We start from the raw sequence: 12,258 nt of genomic DNA, 5'->3' as shown, positions 1-12,258 counted from the left end.
ACCCTGTTTCAAAAAATAAAGAATAAAAGAAATAGGGCTGGGGGTGTAGCTTGGAGGTAGAATGCCCCTAGGTTCCATCCCCAGTACCTCAAAAACGAAGAATAAAAAATAGGGCTGGAGGTATAGTTTGGAGGTAGAACATCCCTGGTTTCAATCCCCAGTACCTCAATAAATAAATAGATAAATAAATAAATAAATAAAGTCTCATTAAATTGCCAAGGCTGGCATTGACTCTGCAATCCTCCTATCTCCACCTCCCAGTACTGGGATTAAAGCTGTAATCCCTGCTTGTTGTAGCTATTTGGAAGGTTGCTATCTATCACTTGAAATCATAATTCTAAGTTATAGAACCTACCATGTGTTAAAATTAACTGTGCCTGTTTTTATTTATTATTCAGTTTTGAAGTATTTCAAATATTTTAAGATGGATTTTTATTATATTTATAGACTCCTAGCTTTTGTGGACCATAACACAAAAAACTTTTGTCTAAAGCTGCTGGAGACTTTGTAATAAGAATGAACAGTATGACCAGTTTGAATTACAAATATTTCAGTGGCAAGGTATGAAAACCAAGCTTCCATCCACCTGATCATATTTGCAAGAAATCTTGCTTTTCTGGAGATCCTCTTTCATCTGTTGTGTTGGGCTGAGTGAAACTCAGGAGCCCTGGAGACTCTTGGGCTCTCCAAGCTGCCCTGGAGGCTGTTGTTACTCTTACTAGACTTACTCTTACTGCTGCTCTGAGGAAACCATTTGCTTATCTGTGGTTGCTGTTGCATCTTTTTCCTATTCCTAGAGCTGTTCAAGGCCTCCCTGGTCCTCAGGCACCATGCCCCACTTAGAGCATCAGAAAGAAAACAAAGCTCTTCTCTTTAGTAGTCTTTGGTTTCACCGCTTGTCCCAGGTGTTTGACAGTGAGAACCTCCATTTACTGCAAGATAAGTCCTTTCCCTTTTTCAGCATGTCACAATTCCCATGGCCTCAGCAAAAATAAATAAATCACAGATTCAGTTTGTTTGTGATAGATTTCCCCAAATCTGAATTTTTCAGTTATATCCATGATCATTTTGTGACATTTATTGAGTTGGGTCTTTTGGCTAGTTTGGTGGGGAGAGTCAGAATGCAAAACAGTACTTTTATTCTTCCCTGATGGCCAGAAAGTCTAACTACCTACTAGAAGGAGAAAATATCTAAAGAAAAGCAAATGTAAGTAAGCAAAAATAATAAAGCAAAAATTACCAGTAAAAACAAACAAGAACTGGAAGAAAATTAAAAGCAAAAGGAACAGTCAGAAAGTGGCAAATACTGGGGACCAAAGGTAGCAGAATGGGTGGCAGATATGGATATGGAGCTGACCTCAACACTGGCAACTGGCAGCAAGCAGCAGGAGGGTACAATGACTCAAAGAATAAAGTCTGCTATGTAAAGAGCACCAAGATAATTCTTTGACCCTTTAGATATCTCCGAAGCTTGCCCAGAGTGGTCTAGAGGGACCACTGGGCAGTGAAAGGGTATTTAACTTGCTTATTTCTGCAGCTCTGTAGTGTGGCAGAATTCAGACTGTACCTTATTAAAGGTACCCTGGTGGGCTCAGCTTAGTTCAGCTGCCAAGGAAGCATTGACTACATGATCTTTATTGGTGGCAATTAATGATATATAGGGAATTTTCTTAATCATGGTTTTATCTGATCCTCAAAACCCTGGGTTTGAGAGTTATTTCACTTTATGACAATTTATTTTTTTGTTTTTTATTTTTTTATTGGAGCACTAGAGTCTCACATCATAATGTGGATTGTGTTGATAATGGCATATATTCACACAGTATTTAGTGCCTTCCTCTCCTACCCTGCTTCCCCTTTTTCCTCCCTCCCAATACTGTGTGTCCATGTTAACTATGTTATGTTCACATGTATACACATACTTGAATGTAACTTTTCCATTAATTAACCTCAGCCTTCTTTCTCCCCTACCCCTCCTTTCTGGCTTTGCTGAGGTTTCCCCTCCATGACAATTTTAAAGTAAGAAAACTAGCCAGGTGCAGCTGTAGTGTCACCTGGAGGCTGAGGCAGGAGAGTCACAAGTTTGAGGCCAATCTTGGCAACCTCTTAAGATTCTGTCTCAAAATAAAAATAAAAAAGGCCGAGGCTATAGCTCAGTGGTAGAATGCTCCTGATTTCAATCCCCTATATGGGGGATGGAATGGGGACTGAGGAAACTAAATCTTTTAAAGTGGCATTTTTGAAGGACTCAATTTCAAAACTCACATTTAATTCTCTATATTACAAGACTTTGACTCGGTGATTAATTTAGCATAGATATCACTTCTTTATTTGGAAGAGGTAAATAATTAAAAAGCAAAGGTAAAGTATTTTTTAGAGTTGAGCAAGTTTCAATGTCCTTTCCTATTTGGTCCTACATTTGCCTTATATAGGAAAAAAATAATAGGTCACTTACTAAGCACTTACTGTGTGCCAGGTCATGGGACTGACATTTAACCTGTCTTAGGTAAACTTCACAATAATCATTGACTTACCTCTATTTTTTGACAAGAAATTGAATCTAAGTGAGGGTTATACTCTCAAACAGTGGAAAAATCTGAGTTTGAACCATGACCTGACCTGAGGCTTCAGTTAGCTATCACATATTGTGGCCTCTACATACAACAAGGGTGGGCTAAGGAAGAGTCAAATTCTTCCTAGAAGTTGCTACCTAAGAAGTGTGTGTGTGTGTGTGTGTGTGTGTGTGTGTGTGTGTGTGTAAGGTGTTTTCATTTTGTTTCATTTAAAATCAAAAAACTGTTAAGTAAGCCGGGCATGGTGGCACACACTTGTAATCCCAGAACTTGGGATGCTGAGACAGGAGAATCGCAGGTTCATGGTCAGCCTCAGCTACTTAGTGAGGCCCTCATAACTTAGTGAGACCCTGTTTCAAAATAAGTAATCAAAAATAGGGTTGGGGGTGTAGCTTGGAGGTAGAATGTCCCTGGGTTCAATCCCCAGTACCACCAGAAAAAACCTGTTTTATCTCCTCCTCCTCCATCTCCTCCTACACCACCACCACCACCGCCACCACCACTACCATAACCTTCTTTTCCTCCTCTTCCTCTCCTTTCTCTCCCTCTACCTCTCTCATTGTGATACTGGAGATTGAAACCAGGGCCTGTCTATCTCTGAGCTACACCCTTTTTTATTTTGAGACAGGGGTCTCCCAAAGTTGAGAAAGGCCTCACTAAATTGCTGAGGTTAGCCGTGAACCTGTAATCCTCCTGCCTCAGCCTCCTAAGTACTTGAATTACAAGCATGGGCTACCATGCTTGCCTTTTTATTTATTTTTAGTTAAACAACAATGGTAATGAGAAATTGTTTTCCTGAATTACTCTTTGTCCTGTAATTAGATGGCATGAGTTATTTTTACTTTGTATATCCTTGCTAAAGTTATATTACTATTATTATTTTATAATTATCTTTATTTACATAAGGCAGAGGTTTTTTTCTTTTAGAATGTTATTAGTGTACCAGGTGTGGTGGCACACAATTGCAATCCCAGTACTTGGGAGGTTGACACAGGAAGATCTAAGGTTCACAGCCAGCCTCAGCTACTTAGTGAGGCCCAATGCAGCTTAGTGAGACCCTGTTTCAAAATAAAGAATAAAAAACAAAATAGAGCTGGGGTTGTAAAATTCATGTATGCACATAACAACTCTTGATGCACCCCATCCCACCACCTCCTTCTCTTTCTCTGTACATGCTAGTGAGATTGCTAGTGATACCTTCACATGTGAACTTAATACTATTTGGTCTTTCTTACTCAAGTCTCCTTTTCCCCCTCCCTTCTTCCCTCCCTAGTCCCTTCTACTATTCTACGGGTCTCTCTCCTCATTTTCATGAAGTCCCTTTTTCCCCTATTTTCTCTGTATCCTCCACCTATGAGAGAAAGCATATAACACTTGCCTTTCTGAGACTGGCTGATTTCACTTAGCATAATGTTCTCTAGTTCCATCCATTTTCCTGCAAATGACATAATTTTGTTCTTTATGGCTGAGTAAAACTTCACTGTGTATATATATATGGCATTTTTTTCTGTCCACTCATCTAAAAATAAAAGCTTTGAATAGTACTTCATTTCAAAACAACAGGCCATCTAATTTTTATATATGTATAAATGATTATATTCATGATAGATTCTTATAGCACAGTTCTTTTAATTGTTTTTGCCTTTTCTTTCCCTCCAACCACTCTACAGGACTTGCCACTTCTCCATTCTCGTAGTTATTATTTGATGATGTTTTATAGGTATGATGAAACTGAATTCAGTTCAGTTTCTCCCCAGAGATGTTGAAAGTTCTGCCCCCTTTTTATTTCATTAATGGATACTTTTCCATCCCCAGTCCCACAATCACGTTTTAAGAAATATTATTGATTTCTCACATCCCATGGTTTCTAGTTTTTCACTCTTCTTTCCTCCCAGTAAGTTCAAGCCTGTACAAATGCTCATTCTTACCTCCCCTTTCATTCCCCACTGACTGATTGGTTCACCATGAAACTTTAGCAATAGAATTATATACCCCTCTCTGCTACCTCAGATTTTGCTGAGATCATTCCAAACCTTTGATATGTTCCTTCTTTTTCAAGAAGTTCATTTTCAACTACTTACTGATCTTAAAACCTCCAAGTCTGGTCTCATTTGTTTCTATTTAAGGACAAATTACATCTTGCTAGCTTCATTAACCACCGCTGTTTCCACAGTATCTCCACATTAAAGCTTTTTTTCTTATTACCTTTGTTTAGCATCTTTTCTGGAATATTCTCCTTGTACGGAGAACATGGGAGATACATTCTATGATTATATCATATCCCAAATTCAGTATCTTTAGGCTGATGCAGGCTTCTTGGGTGGCAAATCTTTAAGTAGTTGCAGGACATTGGCCTATTATCACTTCAGTGGTATAGATGAGAAGTCTGATTCCGTCTCCTCTCCAGGAAGCCTATTTGTTTTTTATGCCTAGGAACTTATAAGATTTTTCTAATTTGCCTTATAATACAGGAATATGACTGAGATATATCTTTTTATTAATCAATTTTATTAGAATCAATATCATTGATTCCCTCTAATATGCAGACATATTTTTCATTAGCCCTGGACATTTTCTATTATAATTACCATCTCTAGATTTCTTCCATTTTTTTCCTAAAATTCCTATCAAGTTATTATTATTGAGCATATCAAGACTCCTGGTTCTATTTTACAAAAAAAAATTCTTTTCTCATGATGTCTACTTTGCACTTGAGATACATTTCTTGTTATTTTTCTTCCAAGCCACAAATCTGATCTCAGCAATCATTATCCTCTCCATCTACTACAATGTTTGGCAGGGGAATTATCTTCTTTAGGTCTAAAAAGTCTCTTTCCTCTCTTAATGTTTGTAGTTCTTCAAGTGCTTTATATTATTTCCTGCCCAAATTTTCAGCAGCATCTTTAGTTCATGTATTATTTATGTTGGCTGATCTCCCCTGGTCGAAATGCTGGGCCCCATTAAATGGTTGCCTGTTCTTCATTAGTTCATGAGGGCTCTGTTTTGTTTGTTAGAGTGAGTATCCTGCTGAATGGGTGTCTCACAATCTTTGCTCAGATCTATGTTTAAGATTCTTCTCTATGAGTGTATGGTACAGAATGGGAAATGGAGAGAAGTGAAAAGAAGCTTAAAAAACATAATAAATACACTGTGTGGATATTATGTAGAACTCAATTTTAATCTTAATCACTTAAAATGACCTATTAGGAAAATTTGAACACTGATAATTGATAAAATTAAGCAATTATTACTTTTAAATGAGATCATGGAATTAAGGTGATTTTTTTCTTCTTCTCTCTCTCTCTCTCTCTCTCTCTCTCTCTCTCTCTCTCTCTCTCTTTTATGATGGTACTAGGGATTGAAACCAGGAAATATTCTACCTCTAAGCTATACCCCATGCCTTTTTTTAAAATTCATTTTGTAACAGGGTCTAAGGTTTTGAGGCTGGCCTTGAACATGTAGTCCTTCTGTTTCAGCCTCCCAAGTACTTGGTGGGTTAATAGGCATGTGCTATCACACCTGGCTAAATGGTTCTTTACAAAGAAACTTTTTCATTTAGAGGCATATATTAAAATGTTTATAAATAAAATTATATGATGATTAAGATTTGCTTGAATATACTAGGGGTAGTTGAGTGTGTATATGAGTGAAATAAGATCAGCCTCGCACCTGAGTAAAGCAACCTGTCCTTTCTCCATGTAATCAGACTTTTCATTCTCCATGTAGTTTTTCCATGTGGCCTTTTGACAGCATAGTTGGGCTTCTTATATAAAGCTCTCCCAAGATTGCAAAATTGGAAACAGGCAGGTTTTCTTAAGGCTTAGGCCCAGAACTGGCACAGCAGCCCTTTCTTTGCATTTTAGTGATTAAAAGTAGACACAGGGCCATCCCAGCCAATTCCATCCCAAGCACTTGACAATGGTTTAAACTCTGGAAAGCATGATTCATGGGGTTAACATTTGGAGTCAGTGAGCATTTCTACGCCTGAACCAAAACTTTAAAGTTACGATGTTTTTTCTTCCCCAGCTGAAGACTGCTGTATGCCAACCACTTGCAGTGGGTGTCTGTGGGTATTTGGGAGTAGGTGGATCATGGCTCTTCTCTTTCCCAGTTAGCACTTGTCCTCTCCTTCCAGTTTTGCCTGTTATTTCTAGTCTAGCTTGTACCAAAGCAGGGAGAAACAAGAGCAGTAAGAAAGTTGTGAGTTTCTACTTAAATGGTATCCTCTCTAGATTTGGTAAAGGTGGAGATGATTCCTTCTCATATGATGGGATGAGTGGCTGTGGCAGAGCCAGCACTGGGAATATTTCACTGGGCTTTCTTTCCATAGGCATGATCTTATGTCTCTCTGCTCTCATTAAAGCTCAGGTTTTCTTTTGACCATCCAATAAAGTTTTTCTGCAGGAACCACCTCACAGCTCATCTCCTATGTGCCTAAGTTAATCCTATTGGGCACAATTAAAAATAATTCTAAGCCATCTATCTCTTTTCCCACCACTGGAAACTGCTCACACATCCTTGACCCACCACAAATCTCTTAGCATGGAAGTTGACTTTAATGAAGTGGCATCTCCTTTGAGGGTAACACTGGAGAGGCTAGCCAGCCATATTTGCCGGATTTTAGATTTTCCAGGAGGCAGTCAGACACTAGTTCCTTTGTCCATTAAATATCAGGAAACATAAAAGCTCCTCAAGTAAATTCATTGAAGATTTTCTCCTTTTTTTCCTATTTGTTTGTTTGTTTATACTGGGAATTGAACCCAGGGCATTCTAACTCCAAGCTACACCCCTATTTTTACTTTGAGACAGATCTCAAAGTTGCTAAGGGCCTTGCACCTGCTATCCTTCTGTCTCCCAAGGATTACAGGATTACAGGTGTATGTCACCATATTCAACTGTATCTTCCTATTCAGTTAGGTCTCCGAAGGAGACAGTAGGAGTACAGGTGTATGCCACCACATTCAGCTAGATCTTCTCTTATGATAAGGAAAATACTCCAAAATTAGGTGGAAATTAAGGATTTATAGATCAGATCTCTCCAAATCTTCTCCTATATCCCACTTTCAACCTATTCATACTCCCAGTATTGTCAAGGAGTCTAAGAATTGTGTCCTGGGTTTTCAGTAATGTCCTTTTTGCAAGTCCCCAAGGGTAAAACATTTCACTTTGATATTTAATTTCTATTGTATCTTAGTGTCTCAGACATGATTTTCAATCTCATATCCTACTAGAAATAACCTGTAGATACGAGCTGAGTTCACATTCCAATTCCTAATTCAGTTGTTTATTTTTCACACCTGTTTGAATATTCCCAAAGGCTTTCTTACCCTAGCAACTTTGATTTAGGTTGAAAGAACATAGCTATTTTGAGAACAAAGGAAAATATGTAGCACTTTATGCTTTAGGAATAATTTGATTATTTAAAAGATATGATGAAGATATAGTCTCATGTATCTTACCCCAAGGAAAGACAGAATACTGATTAGTGACCTTTACTCCCTCTGCTCTATATTTATAGTCTAGGGAGTGGGCTGACACAGATGATTAGGAATTGTGGGTCTATCTTGGTAACCATAGGAGCAGGCAGCAATGACATCAGAAGCCTGTACTGTGGCTTTTGTTTGCTCAGCTCTGCCTTGTTGAAGGAAATCACAAGGCAATGTGAAGAAACAGTATATTAAAGGCCTTTTATTCCCTTTGACAAGTTCTTTCAAATGGTTGCTAAAAGAAATGTCTGAATTTCTGCAGCCATTTTTAATGTTTCAGTTGTATTAATAAAACATACATTATGAAGGAACTTAAGATAATTTGAAAATTATGTAAATCAGAATGCAGTTTTAATTTTATATGTTTACTGGTCATTAGTTTTGACTAGTTTGTGCTATAGTTTGCATCTTAAATGTCTCCCACAGACCCCACAGTTTAAAGGTTTGTTCCCAGCTTGATGTTACTGGGAAGTGGTGGGAACTTGAAGAGGTGGGGCTTGGTGGGAGGTCTCCAGGTTCCTGGGGGAGTGCAACTGAAGGGAACTGTGGGACCCTGGTCTCTTTCTCTTTATCTCTCTTTTGCTTTATGGCCATGAGGTGAGCAGTTTTGTTCCTCCATATACTCAGGGCCAATCGATCATGGACCGTAATCTCTGAAACCACGAGCCACAATAAATCGTTCCTCTTTCAAAGATATCTAAGGTACTTGTAAAAGTCATGGAAAGCTCACTAACCAAGTTTATCTATAAAAGCACCCCACTAATGAATATTACCATGACCCCAGTATTAGGCTTGTTTAAAATAATTGAAACATAAATAAAAGTTGCATGCAATCATTGTGCTGGCTTCTGGTATTTATTGATTTCTTCTAGAACTCCACCTATGCCAGTGCCCACTGTCTTTTCAGCTAATCTCTAGGTTTCTCAGGTTATCTCCTCACATCTGTTCTATTCTATTATTATTTCCATTATTTCTAGTTTTACTGATTTACTCTTCACAAATCTTCTAAACTGAAGATACTGACAGTGAGTAAGTTGCAACATGTCAGGCTTATTATTCAGAATGCTAACACATGTAAAATATTTTGCCCAGTGCCTCAATAATATTAGCCTTCTGCTAAAAATGGAAAAAAAGCAATTTTTACCAAACAAAGAAAATTTATCAACCTTTTCCTGGCCAACTCTAGTTTAGCTGGCTGTCACATAGGCAAAAGAGAAACAGTATTTCTAGCTTCATTGAAAATGAGCAATATAAAAAGAGGAGATCACAACAGAAGCTGAATGGGCCAGACCATATGAGTTCCTGATTTCCCAGTAGACACTGTCCTATTAATAATGAATAAGGGAGGCCTAAGAACTCTTACAAGGAAAAATCCATGTCACCTGAAATGTGCAAAAATGAACAGAATCTACAAAGAAATGTTCATTTAGGAGCCATCTGACATATACACCATTTCTAGCCCAGTGAGCACTCTAAGCCTCAGGCTACCACGCATGGTTGCACAGGCAGTGTATTATACAGCTTCAGGCCGCCGAGGCTGCACTGACATAGAAAAGTTCAATAATGCAGTGTCCATGTCAAGTTTCCTCAGGAGACCATGACTTAGCTGGCGATGGTTGGCTTCTGACTTAGGATGACTGATTCTTAACCCACTGTACTGTTTTTGAATATACTGAATGCTGAAGCTTCCAGAGGTAGTTGAAAAAGGGACCGAATAAATGTACCTGTGCATCAGTAGAATTGCATTTAGTGAAGAATAATAGGTAAAACGAAACCAAACAATTCAGCCAGGTATGGTGACACATGCCTATAGTCCCAGTACTTTGGAGGCTGAGACAGGAGGATCACAGTTTGAGACCAGCCTCAGCAACCTAGTGAGATTCTCAGTCATCTAGCAAGACTCTATTTCAAAACAAAAAATAAAAAGGGTTGAGGTTGTAGCTCAGAGGTAGATTTCCTCTGGGCTCAATCCCTAGTACAAAATAATATAAATAATAATAATAATAATAATAATAATAATACAGATATGTTTAAAGAAACTTTGCATTATTTATTATTATTATTATTATTATTATTATTATTATTTTGGTGGTACTGAGGGTGGAACCCAGGGACCTTCTACCTCCAGGCTATTCTCCCAGACCTATTTTGTACTTTATTTGGAAACAGGGTCTCACTAATTTGCTGAGAGCCTCACTAAGTAGCCGAGGCTGGCTTTGAACCTGCGCAATCCTCCTGTCTCAGCCGCTCAAGCGTGGGGATTACAAGTGTGCGCCACCACACCCGGCTGAAACTTTGCATTAAAAGGAATTAAAAACAATCCATCCAACAACAAAATTATTTATGGTACATATAATTATTATTATATAAAATTTAATTTTTTAAATAATTATTTTCTGTGGTATAAAGGATTGAACCCAAGAGCATTGCACCTCTGAGCTACACCCCTAAGCCCGACTTACTTTTTTAGTTTGAAACTAGATTTCACTAAGTTGCTGAAAACCTCACTAAATTGCTGAGGCTGCCTTCAAACCTGTAATCCTCCTGTCTCAGTCTCCCAATACTGAAATTATAGGCACGTGCCACCATACCTGGAGACAAAATTTTATTTCAAAACTTATTTTTATTGAGTAAATTGGTTGACTGAATTTAAAAAAGGGTGCACTGGGATTGTGCAAACCAATTACTTCTGAAAAATGGGTCACTCTATGTAAGAAAATGTCCCTTTACAAACAGTAACTATGAGAAGCCGTGCTTTTATTACAGTGACTCCTATGAGAGGTAAACGGTGGAGGAAAATACTGAATACACAGTATTATTTTGCAGTATAGTGCTCCCCCTCGTGGACATAAGTAGGAATTTAGCAAAAAGAATAAAATGTTTTAAACACTTTTTATTTCCTCTTAATGTATTTACAGAATTTTAAAAGGTAGGGGAATAGCTACTTCACTGATTATGAGACATATAAGCTATTATATAGCATAAAATTTTCCTTAATATCAAAGCCTTTTAGGCCAACGGAGAAGCTAAGATTTTGAGTAGAGCAGGTGGCATGGTCTGAATGTTTGTTTCTCTCCAAAATTCATTTGTTGAATCATAATAACCAAGGTGATGGTATTAGAAAATAATGTCTTTGTATCCAGACAGGGTGGCATAAGCCTGTAATACTACTACTTGGGAGGCTGGGGAAGGAGAATCAAAAAGTTCAAAGTCACCCACACCCACGTTAGCTTAGTGAAGTCCTTAGCAATTTAGAGAGACTCCTTTAAGAAAAAAAAAAAAAAAAAAACAAGGCTGGGGAGGTATCTCAGAGGTAAAATGCTTCTGGGATCAATTCCCAGTATAAGAAGAAAGGAAGAGAGGGCTGTCTTTGGGAGTGGATTAGTTCATGAGGGTCTGCCTTTGTGACCGGATTGGTGCCTTCTAAGAGGACCAGAAGAGCACATTAGAGATGACAGAATAGAGGAGATGTGTGTTTTGGTTGATCTGAGACTGGAAACGTGTTTCCATCAGCATTCTCACAGCTATAATCTAAAAGATTAACCATGTGACTTAGAGGAAAGAAGATTTATTTTCTAATGGTTTTGAGTTCAGTCCATGTAAGGCCAGGTACTGCGGATCTCAGGGCATGGCAGTGGGAAGTGAGAGAGTGGCACATGGGCTGTGCTCCTCACAGAACGGAGGCTGGAAGCAAAAGCAAGGTCTGGGGAGGAGGAACCATATACAATCCCCAAGGCTGCACCCCCTAGGGACCCACTCCCTCTAGCTACACCTACTGGCTTAGGCCACCACCCAGGTAAATCCATTACAATGGATATCCATGATTGGGATTACAACTCTCACGACTCAATTACATCACTTCCAAATACCAATTTATGATCTCTTCAAGGGACCAATACATCTAACCATAATATTCTGCCCTTGGCCCTTGAAGAGCTCATGCTCATTCAGAATGCAAAATGCATTTAATCTATTTCTAAGAGTTCCCACAATCTTAGCAGTTGCAGCATTGCTGAAAAGTCCAAAAGTCCAAAGTCTTCCCTGAAACTCAAAGTAAACTCTTGTCAGCCTCTGAAATAGACAATGAAGATCAAAATAAAGTTATATGCATCCAATTGCAATGTAAAGAATAAACATCAGCATTTCCAAAGGGAGAAATAAAGCCATAGAAAAAAGGGATGAGACCAAAGCAGTAATGC

The sequence above is a fragment of the Muscardinus avellanarius genome (genome assembly GCF_963383645.1).
Source record: "Muscardinus avellanarius genome assembly, chromosome: 1".
Taxonomy (NCBI): domain Eukaryota; kingdom Metazoa; phylum Chordata; class Mammalia; order Rodentia; family Gliridae; genus Muscardinus; species Muscardinus avellanarius.
The sequence above is the reverse complement of the archived record's forward strand: the minus strand, read 5'-3'. Positions refer to the sequence as shown.